At 37.0% G+C, this 15,883-nt stretch overlaps 1 protein-coding gene and 1 pseudogene across 6 annotated transcripts in view; one reads left to right on the top strand and one right to left on the bottom strand.

The window, feature by feature from the left end:
• Window positions 1–15,883, top strand: part of KANSL1L (KAT8 regulatory NSL complex subunit 1 like) — a 139,987-nt gene that overhangs the window by 68,758 nt on the left and 55,346 nt on the right. The gene's annotated exons all lie outside the window — the stretch shown is intronic.
• Window positions 2,414–3,817, bottom strand: LOC144333555 (large ribosomal subunit protein eL6 pseudogene; annotated as a pseudogene).

Raw genomic sequence — 15,883 nt, 5'->3', positions numbered from 1 at the left:
GCTAAAAAGAGTCTATAACAGCAATAACATAGAGGTCAGAAGGATAAAATGGATTCAAATTGTACTGAGGTGCTTGAATTATTCAGGATCTCAGTAAAAAGTACTGATTTGGCTTTCATTATTCCTAAATTAAGTATAATAGAAGAGCTTCACATAAGAGGGGCATTTCCTGAGTGCTAATAGTGTTCTGTTTCTTGACCTTTGAGTGGTGGTTATGGGAAAGTGGAAGAGTAAGGGGAGTTATTGCTTCATATTTACAAGCTAAACATGAGATAAATGCTTTAAGTACTTATGCATATGTATCTTACATTTTGTATTTTTTAAAAGGTTAAGAAAAATAGGATATAAACTATATACTTCAAAAAGGATAAATAGAAAATAGTCACATAGGAAGTCACATTTGCCTTCATAGTTTTGAAAAAATACTTCAATGACATTATTCATCCTAAACCTATGAACAAAATTTGACTAGTCCCACAGGAATGTGGTATTTAGTTTGTTGGTATGGAAACAAAATACTAAATCTTATTTCATGTTACCCTAAAATTTGGTGATGGGGACTGATCTAGTTGTTGAGTTTATAATTCTTACCCTTTATCTGTCAAATCTGTCTTAATCTCAGATGTCTGTTCTGTCTTTCCTGAAAAAAGTCATCTTACATACTTTTAGAAGGCAATGAAAAATGTCTAAAGGAAAGGACCAATAGTTACAGTTATTTTAATTGTCCTCTGTGACCTGAAAAGCACTCTTAAATTTAGTTATGAATTTTGAGGTACACACTGAGCTGAAATGTGTAAATTAATACAAACATTAGATATTATAGTAACAATATAATAGGAAGTTGCAGAATGTTTATAGATACAGGTAAAAAGGTATATTTAAAAATAACATGGCTGGGCATGGTGGCTCATGCCTGTAATCCCAAGACTTTGGAAGGCTGGGCAGGAGAATGGCTTGAGCCCAGGAGTTTGACACCAGCCTGAACAATATAGTGAGACCCCATCTCTACAAAAATTTTTTAAAATTAGCTGGGCATGGTGGTGCACACCTGTAGTCCCAGCTATTCAGGAAGCTGAGGTGGGAGGATCTCTTGAGTCAGGACAGTTGAGGCTGTAGTGAGCCATGATCATGCCACTGTACTTCCGCCTTGGTGACAGAGTGAGACCCTATCTCAAAAAAACCCAAAAAACAACAAAGCAGGACATTTGGTAATTTACCGTGATAATATATACTTTGTTTTACATAATCTTAAAATTATTATGGTGCCTAAATACTTATATTCTCTGTTCCAAAAAATTTATAAAGTCTTAACCCACATTTGTCAATCACTCACTGTCCCCTCTAATCCAATTTCTACAGTAATATTATCTTGAAGGGTAAATGCTGGGTCTGTTAAAATGTAGTATGCTACTCAACAGATCACTGATGAAGAGTTCAAATGTATGGCTTACAGTAAACATACCAGATATTGGGAAACAGTATATGGTTGTATGAGAAGTAAATGAAATAGCATTTATAAAAACTCAGAACAAAACTTGGCATGTAAGAAACAGCCTAATAATGTTAGCCATTGATATTTTAATGTGAGGACATAAAGTATATTAAACTTTTAGATATAGTCTTATTTATTTCTTAGATAGTATACTAGTCATTGATTCAGCTATTCTTACTCTTTAAAAACAAGTGCTTCAATGTGGACCTGAATTAGGGTAAGGATTTGGGGGCATTTGTAGGTATCCCTTCGCACACAACTGTAGATGGCACAGTAGGCCAGCTGTTACTAAAGACATTCATTATACAGTTACTAGGAGTCACTGAGGCACGATCTATTTTTCCATCATCTCTTGGGAAGTTGTTTTCTTTCTTGCCTTTGGTCTACTTCATTTGTATGGGACTCTGTAACTAAATCAAGCACTCTAAAAATCAGCATAAAAACACTGTTAGGTTTTATTCTCATACAAAATCTGTCTCCTCAAAAGACCATCTTGAGACTTTTAATCTCCCCTGCACCCCTCCCCCCAAAATTTTAACTTTTTATTTTTAATCAGTTGTAATGTTTTTATAATTTAGTGGCTTGAAGGCAAAGTAGTTATGAGAATACACAGCTTTTATGTATTTTGTTTGCTTTAGACATTTTGTGACCTTGGGCAGGTGTGTTAATTTTATACCGCACTTCTTTATTTTAAATTTAATGGAACATATTTTCTAAAGTAGTTACTAGTGTTAATATTCTTCCATTTTAAATATTTATTTTAAAGAATTCTATTTTTTCAAACAATTACAGTAAAAGCATAAAGGTTCCAATCCAATCTGATGTATATATCTTTATAACATCACTGTTATGCTCTTTTGTATGTAATAATTTTATATTAGCCTAAATCGAGAACTGGTAAATATAGAGAAATTACTGTACTCAATGTGCCTTAATGACTTTAAACCGTACCCTAGAAACTATATGGAAAGAGGTATCCATGACAGTAAGAGGATTGTGGATTCCACTTAAGTTCCTTTTTCAATTAAACTGGGAAGAATTGTTTAAATAAAATGTCTTACACATTGCCTTTTTTGTGTGGTACTGAACTTAATTTTCTCCCCAAAATGTATCAGTCATTTAATGAGATTCTGCATAAGAAATTTAGGACACCCATTTGTGAGGGTAAATTCCGTTCATCAGGGCAAACACAGATTGCAGGTAGCCCTGGAACTGAGGAATAGCTTTGATTTTTGGTAACATTTGCAAGTCCACAGCTTCCTGATCAACCTTACACTACTCTGTAATTTCATATGTCTCTTTTTTGGTGTTGAAAACCCCACCTTCCTGATGTCTGGGTTTCCACAGCTGCTGCTGCTTAAAGTAAGCATCAGTAAGATGTTTGGGGATTTCTTTTTTTTTTTTTTTTTTTTTTTTGAGACGGAGTCTCGCTCTGTCACCCAGGCTGGAGTGCAGTGGCGCGATCTCAGCTCACTGCAAGCTCCGCCTCCCGGGTTTACGCCATTCTCCTGCCTCAGCCTCCGGAGTAGCTGGGACTACACGCGCCCGCCACCTCACCCGGCTATTTTTTTGTATTTTTTAGTAGAGACGGGGTTTCACCATGTTAGCCAGGATGGTTTCGATCTCCTGACCTCGTGATCCGCCCGTCTCAGCCTCCCAAAGTGCTGGGACTACAGGCTTGAGCCACCGCGCCCGGCGATGTTTGGGGATTTCTATTGCTGAAAGCAATTTTTGTGGAGGTGGCGATGGCAAATTTCTGGTGTGTTCCTTGTAGAGGAACTCGATTGAGGACTAGAGATCCAGTTACAAGTAACAAGCCAATGCCCACCTGCTTCAGGAAAACCACCTTCTTGCCTCTGTGGCGTCCAGTGAGGATGATCAGAATGCTCCTGGGAGCTGGCTTGCAGTTTTCTTACGTACTAACTGGCTTGGAGTTATTTGCTGTGGCTCAACAGCTTTCAAGGCACGTCTTCCCTAAGATAGTATCAAGGCAATTTGTGAAGTTTAACCACCTGGGTACCACTATTCTTGTCACCACCAACTGATTTTCTAATGGCTGCAAGAACCTTCTCCTTTCTGTTTTCAATCTTGGATTTAGAGGGTGAGTATTTCCTTTTATACATGTCTTTTCCTAGAATACATAGCAGATCGGGAGTATCTGCCGATTCTTCTGACAAGGACAGGATTTCGGCCTTTGGATTTTTAGCCTTGAAGTTACTCATTTTCACCTTGCCACTAGCGTCAGCCTTCTTGCCTTCAGGTTTCTTCTCCTTAGTATCCGGCTTCTCGACTTTTTCACCTGCCATCTTGCAAGATGGGAAAGAGCTGAACTTAAGTTTTTTGATAACTCAGGTTCATCACCATGATCACATTCTCAGGGGCTACTGAGATAAATAGCTGTATACCTATAAAACAATTCACTGAATAATCAACAAGTACCTACTGAGTGACTTCTGTGTGCCAGGCATTTGGATTGGGTACCAGGTATTTGGTAATAACAAAACCAAATGGAATTTCTGTCCTTGTAATATAAAGTCTAGTTGTGAAAAAAAATGACACTACCTAAATGATCACACAGATGTATAATTTTAAACCTTGATCAAGTGCTATGAAGAAAATTTTCATTGTTAAGAATATTACTTTGGAATTAGATCACAGTTCAATCCCAAATTGACCAATTGGTAGTATTGTGATCCTGCACAGCAATCTGAATCACAGATAGAATGAGAACAGCCTGTTTTCTGGGTTGTGTTGTGAAGATCAAATGAGGTAACAAATGTGATATTATTTTGTTAATTTTTTACTTGCTTATTTGTCTTTCTGGACTTGAATGTAAGCTTCAGGAAAGTAAGAATTTTTTGGTCTATCTTACTTAACTGTTATTTTCCTTAGCACTTGGATCAGAGAGTCACATTATGGGCATGAATTAATATTTGTTGAATGAATGAAATGTTCATGATTTTTTGCCCGTACTCAGCATTCATAAGGAATATTTTGTACTTAACATATTTTTTCTTCCCTATCGTCAGATTGATATTCTATTTGTTGCTCTCGTGGCTGTCTCCTGTAGTTTTGCTTCTCTTCATAATTTGACTTTGGACTAGAAAATCAGATAACCAATGTGATAGATGACACAGATGTCTCTGTAATAAGAGACATTTTAAAAAATCTGCAAGTAAGAGAGAAGGCCTCTCTTAAAAGTAACAGGAGGATGGCCAGGCATGGTGGCTCATGCCTGTTAATTCCAATAATTTGAGAAGCTGATGCAGGAGGATCACCAGGAGTTGAAATCCAGCTTGGGCAACATAGGAAGACTCCATCCCTACAAAAAAAAAAAAAAAAAAAAAGTGAGCCAGATGTGTTGATGCGTGCAGTCTCAGCTGCTTGGGATGCTGAGGTGGGAGGATTGCTTGGTCCCAGGAGGTCAGGGCTGCAGGGAGCCGTGACCATGCCACTGCACTGCACCTAGGTGACAGAGCAAGACCCTGTCTCAAAAACAAAGAAAAGAAAGAAAGAAACAGGAGTGAACTTTCATGCATAGACTTACTGAGATCTCTTTTTGTTATTTAAAGGCCTTTAAAAAATTTCAGCTACATTCTATATATATAGTTGATGTTGCCAGGTAAGTAACCTCATAAATGAAATATTACAGTTCTTCTAATAAAGCATGCTTATTATAGCTTTATATCACATTATATCATAATTTTTGTATATAATTAGGAGACATTTAAATTTTTAATTTTTAAAGGTTAGCCTCATTCTGTTTGTTTACTAATTTTTGTGGATCATATAGAACTTCTGTTTGATATAATTCTCTTAAGTATTTAAGTATTCATACTTAAATATGAATTCTTCATAATTTAAGTATTAATTGTAATGATCTGTCCTCACAGTGCATTTAAAGTAAACGTACCTGGTTAATTATTTCCCAGGGCATGTTTGCACACTTGCTATTTATTGATTACTATTATCTTTTAATAACAATATCTCCTAGAAAAATGTCAGAGTTTTTTTTTTTAGCTTTATTAATCTTGGCAGTATGGTCTCAGATGACTCACCAGGAACTGTGCAACTAAGAAGATTGAGTCTTTAAACAAATGAAGCATTACATTTTATTATCATAGGGATAGTTTTTGGTTTTCAGATCTCATACTCTAAAATGAAGATAAAATGTTATAAATTAATCCTTGTTTATCCCATGGGGTATTATCTTTCAGAAAGTGAATTCCTACTTGAAATAGTGTCTAGATTTTTGTCATTGTTTTGTTTTTGCTTTAATGAGTCCCAGAATATGACATGAAATTAAATTCCAATGAATTATTGCCATGCTATTTATTTCTACTAATGATAATTATCTTGTGTGAAATGCAACTATCCTTTCTTAATTGGATATCATAATTGAAAAACTGCAGTTAGGCTGGCAAACTAATCACATAAAAAGTAATTTTTTTACCCTCAATATTTTCAATAGTCACTTCTCAGTTATGAGATAACATTGTTAGAAGCATATTCTAAGTTGATGTTTTCAGTATAATTTTGGATTCCTGTGAATGACAATATTATAATAATGATTAATATTATGATACATATTATATACATAGCTTACTTTTTCCTTTATACTCTTAATATAAGCCTAAAACCTAATCTTATATAAGAGAATATATTAACAAATTGTGATACAACCACTAGATCTAATATCATGTAACTATACAAAATTATGTATATAGAAAATGTATAATCATATGGAAACATGCTTATATTGGAATGTTAAGTGGAAAAATCAGGACATTAAAATTATAGTACAATATGATTTTATAGAAAAAAGATTTGAAGGGTATAAATGAAAACTGTATTTCTGTTGAGAAGATGGGATTTTGAAAAATATTTTAGCTTTTATTCAAGTTTTTTTGTGTTTTTGTTTTCCTTAAAATATAAAATAGTAATTATCTGTAAGTGTCTCAGATCAGACAAATATTTGACAAACTTTATGTCTCAATTATCAAGTAGAAAAGTATGGCTATCGGTTTCCTCATCTTTTTGCCTTTGTGTATTAAAACATCCCACTTTAAGTTAAGAGCCAGAGATAAGAATGACAGGTAGTTCTATAATAAATTGGCATTTTCTCCATCTACTTTTATTGTGGAAAACTTCAGACATATAGAAAGCATAGTAAAGTGAACCCACATATTCTCAGCTTTAACAGTTTTCAAAATTTTGCTAATTCTTTTATTCCTTTTCCTGACACACACTTTCTTTTTCTAGGCGTTTGTAAAGCAGTTTCTAGTGATGGTTATTTTAACTGTAAATAGTTCTTTATATTTCATTGATAAGCCTTTTAACATACCACTTTATTATCAGATTTAATACTGTTAACCATAATTTGTTAGTTTTGACATTCTCTATCCATATTCAAATTTCTGCAGTTGTCTCAAAATTATCTTTTTACAATTAATTTGTTAAAACCAGTATCCAAAGTCCATAAATTACATTTGGTTACTATGTCTCCTAAGTCTCTTTTATTTTCAAAAGCCATTTCAAAATGTATTAGACATCCTAATAAAAGAGAAAAAAAAGTCTGGGCCTGGTGGCTTATGCCTGTAATCCCAGAACTTTGGGAGAGAGGAGGGAGGAGGGAAGAAGAGGAGGGGAGGAGGTAGGAGTGAAGGGAAGAGGAGGGGAGGGAGGAGAGGAGGACAGGTGGGTGGATCATGAGGTGAAGAGATTGAGACCATCCTAGCCAACATGATGAAACCGTGTCTCTACTAAAAAATACAAAAATTATCTGGGCGTGGTGGCACACACCTGTAGTCCCAGCTACTTGGGAGGCTCAGGCAGGAGAATCGCTTGAACCTGGGAGGTGGAGGTTGCAGTTATCCGAGATCATCACTGCACTCCAGCCTGGCGACAAAGCAAGACTGTGTCTCAAAAAAGAGAAAAGAAAAAAAAAAAAAGAAATCACTATATTGCTCAGAGTATATTTTCTTGCCATCTTTTTAATATAGCTTTTCATAGTTGAGATCTATTAGAAGTAATTTTATACCTTTTTCAGTTAATATTATATCTGAAGCTTTTTATACTTAAAATACATATTTCCCACTTTAGTCGCTACAATAAGATGAATCTCAGATTTTCTTTTTGAGACGGAGTCTCGCTCTTGTTGCCCAGACTGGAGTACAGTGGTGTGATCTCAGCTCACTGCATCCTCCGTCTCCTGGATTCAAGTGATTTTCGTGCTTCAGCTAGGATTACAGGTGCCTGCCATCACACCTGGCTAAATTTTGTATTTCTAGTAGAGACAGGATTTCACCATGCTGGCTAGGCTGGTCTCGAATTCCTGACCCCAGGTGATCTGCTTGCCTTGGCCTCCCAAAGTGCTGGGATTACAGGCATGAGCCACTGCACCCGGCCTTAATTTTTTTAGATACCACATTTTATTTGTAAAGAATGTCATTTTACAGTGTGTACTACAACACATTTTCTTATTGTTAGAGTTGAAGAGACTTGCATTTTTGAGTAAGAGGTGTAGTTTCTCTACTTATTACCCAGAGTAAGGGAAATGGTCTAGGCACTGTTTTCTCTATACCAGGCATGCCAGATCTTGATCTATATGATCATTTGAGAGAGGTATTTACTTTTGGCAATTGGAGGATAAGTAATGCTCTTATTAAGTTTAAGTCTTATTTTTTATTAGTTTCTTTCTTTTTTTTTTTTTTGAGACGGAGTCTCGTTCTGTCGCCCAGGCTGGAGTGCAGTGGCACGATTTGGCTCACTGCAAGCTCCGTCTCCCGGGTTTATGCCATTTTACTGCCTCAGCCTCCCGAGTAGCTGGGACTACAGATGCCCGCCACCTCGCCTGGCTAATTTTTTTGTATGTTTAGTAGAGACGGGGTTTCACCATGATAGGATAGTCTCGATCTCCTGACCTCGTGATCCATCCAAATTTGATTACTGCCATCCTAAATGCCATTGAGTTGTCTGAATGTGTGACACATTTGTATCTCCCAGTACTATCAAGGATAAAAGAGGTGATAAATTCAGATATTGGAAGGACTCTGTGTAGCAGGGAAAGTATGGAAAAAGTTGCTGCCTACCTTAGTTACAATAGGTTGAATTCATCAAAGAACTTCCAACTGGAAAAGGAGAAACTTGAAATAGAGATTACAAGTCATGCAAACACGTTGATTCTTAAGTGCATGTGTTTATGGCTATATTAGTTTCCTAGGGCCGCTGTAGTTTAAGCCACTAATTTGTGGCTTAAAATAACAGATGTTTCTTATGACACAGTTCTGGAGGCTAGAAGTTCAAAATTAAGGTGTCAAGACCATGCTCCCTGTGAAGGTTCTAGGGAATCCTTCTTTGCCTCTTCCTAGCTTCTGGTGGTTGCCTGCAGTCCTTGACTTTCCTTGTAGGACATACACACATCACTCCAAACTCTGCCTCTATCTTTTACATGGCGTGCGTTCTTTGTGTGTGTCTTCTTGTAAAGAAATCACTGATTTGATTTAGGGCTCATCCTCATCCAGTGTGTCCTTATCTTAACTAATCACATTTGCAAAGTATTTCCAAATAATGTTACATTCTGAGGTTCTGGGTAGACATGAACTTTGAGGAGACACTATACACCCCAGTATAGTGGGTGTGGGTATTTGTGTATATGTGTATGGGTGGAGGGGGGCACCTAGGAATGCACATTCTAATTATTTTATTCAGAGTTTATTTCTACTTAAGTAGTTTAATTTGAGAGTGGTGTGAATGTGGGGGAAATGTTAGAAACTACTGACTTAAAACAATAGTTTCAAATTATATGTTGAATAAGTCCTTATTTGCTGCTATTCCTTGAACTTACTTTCCTTGGCTCCATAGTGTATTTTAAAGCGAAGGGCAGGATATATGCACTATGAAGTCGTAATATGAAAAGATGGAGGCCATTAGTTTAGCATGTGCTGGTATTGGTCTGTTTTTTCCATAAAGTATAGCTCTTCAGTTAATCGTTGTCCTGGTATACAAGGGAAGTCTTTAGTTATGACCACCTTACTGTGAGTAGTTCCTGGCTTTTGAGGATATCTTAAGGATATGGATCTTTCACACTCCTATGCTGAAGATCCTTGAATTTTCTTTTCGTGTGCTTGACATTGAGTGCTGAATGTAGTTTAGTACACGTCTTTGATTCCAAATGTCTAAAACACTTTTATCACATACCATTAAGTAGCAGCATTTTCCAAAGCAGTCATCTATCATGTTGTAATCTTTCTGATTGAATGGTAAATGCATCCTTAGAAATTATCAGCATTATAGTATTTCATCAAAAATGGAATATGCACTTTGGGAGGCCAAGGCAGAAGGATCGCTTGAGCCCAGGAGTTCCAAACCATCCAAGAAACTTGACAAGACTCTGTCTGTATGGAACGTAAAAAATTAGCCAGGCATGGTGGTATGCACCTGTAGTCCCAGCTACTCGGAGGCCTGAGGCAGGAGTATCACTTGAGCCAAGGAGGTTGACACCGCAGTGAGCTATGTTCATACCAGATGCACTCCAGCCTAGGAGACAGAATGAGATTCTGTCTGAAAAACAAAAAACCCTAACTTTTGTAAACCAAAGAGTCAGATTTAGAAGGAAACTTCAAGACAGTGAAAATACGTATCTTTTTTTAAAGTTGTCTTGTAGCCTTCTATTTAGAGCTTTTTTGGCTCTTAAAATGTTCAACATTTACTCATTCGCCAAACTAGTTAGGTGTAGTATATGTTATGCATATGCTGTACTAAACCTGGTTTATATGATAAACCTGATAACATATATGTATGTATAGTATTTCTTCATTCTGTCAACAAATAATCATTGTGTATCTGCTATATGCAAGGCATAGTATCAGGAATTTCTGATGCAAGGATAAACAAAATAGACACAGTCTCTGCACTACTGACAGTCTAGAGAGGAAGACAGAGATTCATCAGATAATCATGCAAATAAATACAAAATTATCACTATGAAAGTGCTAGGAAGGAGAGGTGAACAGTGAGTGCTCACCTTCCAGAGCTCGTAGGGAATTTGACTTAGTCTTCGGAGGGAAACCATGCAGGAGCTCAAAGAAAACTTCCCCAAGGAACTGACTTTGGAACTGAGTTAGATGATTATTGGAAAGTATGTAGTGAAGAGCATGTGTGAAGATTCTAGGAAGCAAAAATAACATGTAGATCTTGTACAGTATGAAGTGTGAATTATTTATAAAGAAAGGAAGCAGTGTGGTTGGAAATGTCAACCTAAGGAAAGAAAATGAGGCAAAATTAATATAGAGACTTTATTTGGGTCAAGGTTGAGAACTGCAGCCTGGGAAACATTGGGAAGTGCCCCATTTGGCCTTTGTTACAAGCAGGGTTTTTTTTTGTTTGTTTTGTTTTGTTTTGTTTTGTTTTGAGACAGAGTCTTACTCTGTTGCCCAGGCTGGAGTGCAGTGGCACAGTCTTGGCTCACTGCAACCTTTACCTCCCAGGTTCACGTGATTCTCATGCCTCAGGCTCCCGAGTAGCTGGGACTACAGGCGTGCACCACCACGCCTGGCTGATTTTTGTATTTTTGGTACAGACAGGGTTTCACCATGTTGGCCAGGCTGGTCTCAAACTCCTGGCCTCAAGTGATCCACCTGCTTCAGCCTCCCAAAGTGCTGGGATTACAGGCATGAGCCACCGTGCCCAGCCACAAGCAGATTTTTAAAGGCAAAAAGGGACAAGGGACTTTGTCTAAGCCCACAAAAGGGGTTGATACAAATTTTTGTTTGACATGAATTCTTACTGGCTTACAAAAGTAACATTGATTATTGATTGGCTATATGTTGTTGAACTATAGTTTGTTAAGGTGTCTAGTGTATGGTATGTTATGGCTATTTGGTGTCAATTAGTCTAGAGCCCACATAGCAAGTGACTTCAAGAGTTAAGTATTGAGCTCAAGCGGGGAGCAAAACATGACTGCTGTCACATTTTTGCTTATTTTTGTAGAGACAGGGTCTCGCTTTGTTGCCCAGGTTGGATTCAGACTCCTAGGCTCAAGAGATCCTCCTGCCTCAGCCTGCTGAGTAGCCGGGACTATAGGCATGACATGTCACATTTTAATGCTTCTCTGGGCCTGGTAATTTAAAGGGACTTGCATTTCTCAGATTAAAGGTTTGTTTTCTTTATCAGAACACAGAGAACAAGGGAAAGCATCATGCAAGATGAGGCAAGAGAACTATGGCAGAGGCCAGACCTATCAGGGCCTTTTAAAAGATTAAGGATTTAAGTCTTTCAAGAGCAATGGGAGGTTGTTGGAAGATTTTAAGCGGTGTGTGTGTGTTTGTGTGGCAGGGTGGCAGGGCAAGTATGACAGGATCAGATTGTTCTTTCCAAATAATTGGTATAGAAGGGACTAGAGGGGATGGACAGTTCCAAAGTCAGTTCCTTGGGGAAGTTTTCTTTGAACTCCTGCATGGTCTCCCTCCAAAGACTGGATCAAATTCCCTGTGAGCTCTGAAAGGTGAGCACTCACTGTTCACCTCTCCTTCCTAGCATTTTCATAGTGATAATTTTTTTATTTATTTGCATGATTATCTGATTAACCTGTGTCTTCCTCTCTAGACTGTCAGTAGTGCAGAGACTGTGTCTATTGGACTAGATGGATGAGGGAGACCAGTTACAAGGTTATTGAGTAACGCTGGTACAAGATAGCTTGGATTAGGGAGGAGGCCAGGGAAATATAGAAAAGTATAAGCCTGAAACCCACTGTCACTACTTCTCCATCCTCAATTATTTAATTCCTTTTCAGACCAAGTTATGTTATATGCCTGCAACCCAAAGGATCTAAACTATATCATTTGGAAGATTTTTATTATTCTCCAGCATCCAGTTGGAAATCTGAAAAAAAACAATAATTTATTTCTTCGCCTGGTTCTCTCCCACTTGTAAGCTTGCTCTTTCAGAAGTACAATGATAACTATATATATATATAGTTATATATATATATATATATATATTTTTTTTTTTTTTTTTTTGAGACAGAGTCTTACTCTGTTGCCCAGGCTACAGGGGCTCGATCTCAGCTCACTGCAACCTCTGCCTCCCAGGTTCAAGTGATTCTCCTACCTCAGCCTCCAGAGTAGGTAGGATTATAGGTATGTGCCACCAGGTCTGGCTAATTTTTGTATTTTTAGTAGAGACGGGGTTTAACTATGTTGGCCAGGCCAGTCTTGAACTCCTGACCTCAAGTGATCCGCCCACCTTGGCCTCCCAAAGTGCTGGGATTACAGGTGTGAGCCACTGTGCCCAGCCAATAATTGTATTTTGATAATTATTCTGTAACAATATTTGATGGTGGCCTATTGCATCCTCAGTTTCTAGGATTTCATAGGTACACTTTAATCTCAGTGGGAACACTAAGCCTTATCATTTATTGAAATAGTCTTTTTCTTCTGGACCTTCTCCTCTTCTTATTGTGACTTTAAAAATTTTTTTTAAAGACTGTCATTTAGCCAGGTGTTGTGGTGCACACCTGTAGTCCTAGCTACTCAGAAAGCTAAGACAGGAGAATCCCTTGAGCCCAGGGGTTTAAGGCTGAAGTGAGCTATAATTGTACTACTGCCTTTCAGCCTGGGCAACAGAAGGAAACCCTGTCTGTAAAAAATAAAGAAAGATTTTAAAAAAGCAATAAACCTTATTTTTTTAAAAAAAGAATGTCATGTGATGATGGTGTCTTTTATTGATTTATTAATGATATCCTTGTCTTACAGATATCATTAAGTTCCTATTTTAGTCAATACTTAATTACCTGAATCATCATCTCCTGGGGAAAAAGCTTTAGATTACAAAGGCACAGGATCAGACTTGTGTTGTCTTCCTCAAAATTTTCTCAGGATTTTCCTCATGTTTTGCTTTCAGTGAGGTTCATTGATTGGACTGTCTCATTATTGTTAATGTGTGAAATAAGTGAATTTATCAGTGGTTTGCAATAACCATTTACAGTAACCTTCATCCATTATTTATGGAAATGATTTTGTACTACATTAGCTTTGATGAGAATATGCAGTTTGCACATTGATTAGTAGTGAAATAAACATATTTCACATCTTTAAATTTTCATGCATTCCTTCATTTATTTGAGGGTAGATGTTGATACTTTGCAAGAATCCTTATTAATTAGAAAGTGTTAGAATCTAAAGATAAATTGCCTGCAGTTGGGAACATAAAGAAAAGAATAAAACTGAACTTTTTTTTCTCTGATAATATGTCAGCCCCTTTAGAAATTTAAAAATTATATACTGTAATGCACTACATAATGATGTTTCTAGTCAACGAAGGACCACATATATAACAGTAGTCCCATAAGATTATAATGAAGCTGAAAAATTTCTATTAATCTGGTGACATTGTAACTATGATAATGTTGTAGAGCAATGCATTACTTTTTCTATGTTTAGATACACTAATACCATGTCTATCATGTTACAGTTGCCTGCAGCATTCAGTATGGTAACATGTTTTACAGGTTTGTAGCCTAGGAGCAAGAGACTATACCATATAGTCTAGGTGTGTAGTAGGCTCTACCAACTAGGTTTGTGTAAGTACACTCAGTGGTGTTCACACAAATACAAAATCATCTAATGACGCATTTCTCAGAAGGTATCCCCATTGCTAAGTGACACGACTGTATAACATTTAGTGACACAAATAATAAGCTTTCCAATTATCTTTAAGCCAGCCTATGAGCCTCTAGCCAGTACAGAAGTTGTGTCCTTTCATTTCATAAGATGTGGGCTCATCTTCTTTGGGCTAAGCCTTCTGTGGGGAGGGGAAAGCTAATATCTCATTAACAGCTAGAGTTGTAAATAGAGGTAAAAGTTAGTTAAGTAGGTCTCAGGCTCCAGAATAAGCTTTTAATTTTCCCTAGACACTTCTAGAACAATGTCTTTTAAGAGCCAGTGTAAGTTCTGCCTAAAGGTGCTTCTGACTTGCTGGACAAAGAACCTCTTTTGGTGCTGGATCTACTCCTAACTTCCTGGATCCTACGTCTCCTAACTTAACTGCCTCTAATGCCAGCTACCTACTGAAATCTGTCTTCTTCTTGACCTTGACTCCCTTCTATGCTAGCCACTTAGCCTGTTCAGTGCCTAACTTCATACTGGCTCTCCTGTATGCCTTCTGCTCCCCCTTGATATGACAGAAAATAAAATCTAGTTGTGAGATTGGACCTGTTAATTTGAGAGAAGCATTATACCCTAAATCTTTCTTAGCCATCAACATGATGAAAGATTTTTAGAACCTTTTATTTTCCGAGACTTAAAGCATTCTTGCTAGAGCTCTCTGGAGACTTAATATTTTAAAAGTGAAATAGTTGTCATCAGCTCTTTTTTTCTGTACTGGTCTGGCCAGTAGTACATAATCAATTATGTATTTGTTGAATGTATGATAGTCACCAAATACCATGTTTAATTATTCTGTTTAGTGTTATCAACATAAGCCATTCAGACACCTTTATTTCTGGTTTCTCATTACTATGTGAAGCATTCTTGAATTATTTACTTTATCCACAAGCTAATATAATATTTTAGAGTAGCCATAAATATGATTCAAACACAATACTGCTATAGAAAAACCATATTTTATATTTACTGGTAAACACCAATTCTACCAAATAGCATATTTAGAACTTACATATTGAACAGCAGTATCACATAGTAGCAGATTCATTTGTTAATATTGGAATACTAAATTGACTAGCTTTTGTCTACATAACTAAGGTTGAAATTGGTACCTTGTAGGGCCTGAAAAGCTTAATTATTGTATATATAATAGTGTAAATGAAGTTAAATTTATGTGGCAATGAGGGTTATCCTCTTGATGTTCTGATATTATAAAATATTTGAAATATTTAAATATGTTCAAAAATATATAAAGAATAAATGTAAAATTATTATGCTGTTTTCATGTGTAGCTTAGGTGATCTGTTTCATTATTTTATAGTTGTTTCTGTAGCACTGGAAAATTTTTTTTAAATCCTAAAATATAGTAGGGTTACAGCTCTGTTTCAAAATTCACTGAAATGTTATTAATATATAGTGCTTATATAAGAGCAACTAATAGCCAGGCACACTGACTCATGCCTGTAATCCCAGCACTTTGGGAGGCCAAGGTGGGTGGATCACCTGAGGTCAGGAGTTCAAGACCAGCCTGGCCAACATGGTGAAACCCCATCTCTACTAAAATACAAAAACTAGCAGGCATGATGGCGGGTGCCTGTAATCCTAGCTACTTGGGAGGCTGAGACAGGAGAATCTCTTGAAACCAGGAGACGGTGGTGTGCAGTGAGCCGAGATCGCACCACTGCACTCCAGCCTGGGCGACTGAGAGAGACTCCGTCTCAAAAAAAAA

This window comes from Macaca mulatta, chromosome 12, assembly GCF_049350105.2.
Source record: "Macaca mulatta isolate MMU2019108-1 chromosome 12, T2T-MMU8v2.0, whole genome shotgun sequence".
Taxonomy (NCBI): domain Eukaryota; kingdom Metazoa; phylum Chordata; class Mammalia; order Primates; family Cercopithecidae; genus Macaca; species Macaca mulatta.
Note: the sequence above shows the minus strand (reverse complement) of the source record. Positions and strands in the feature narration are given on the sequence as shown.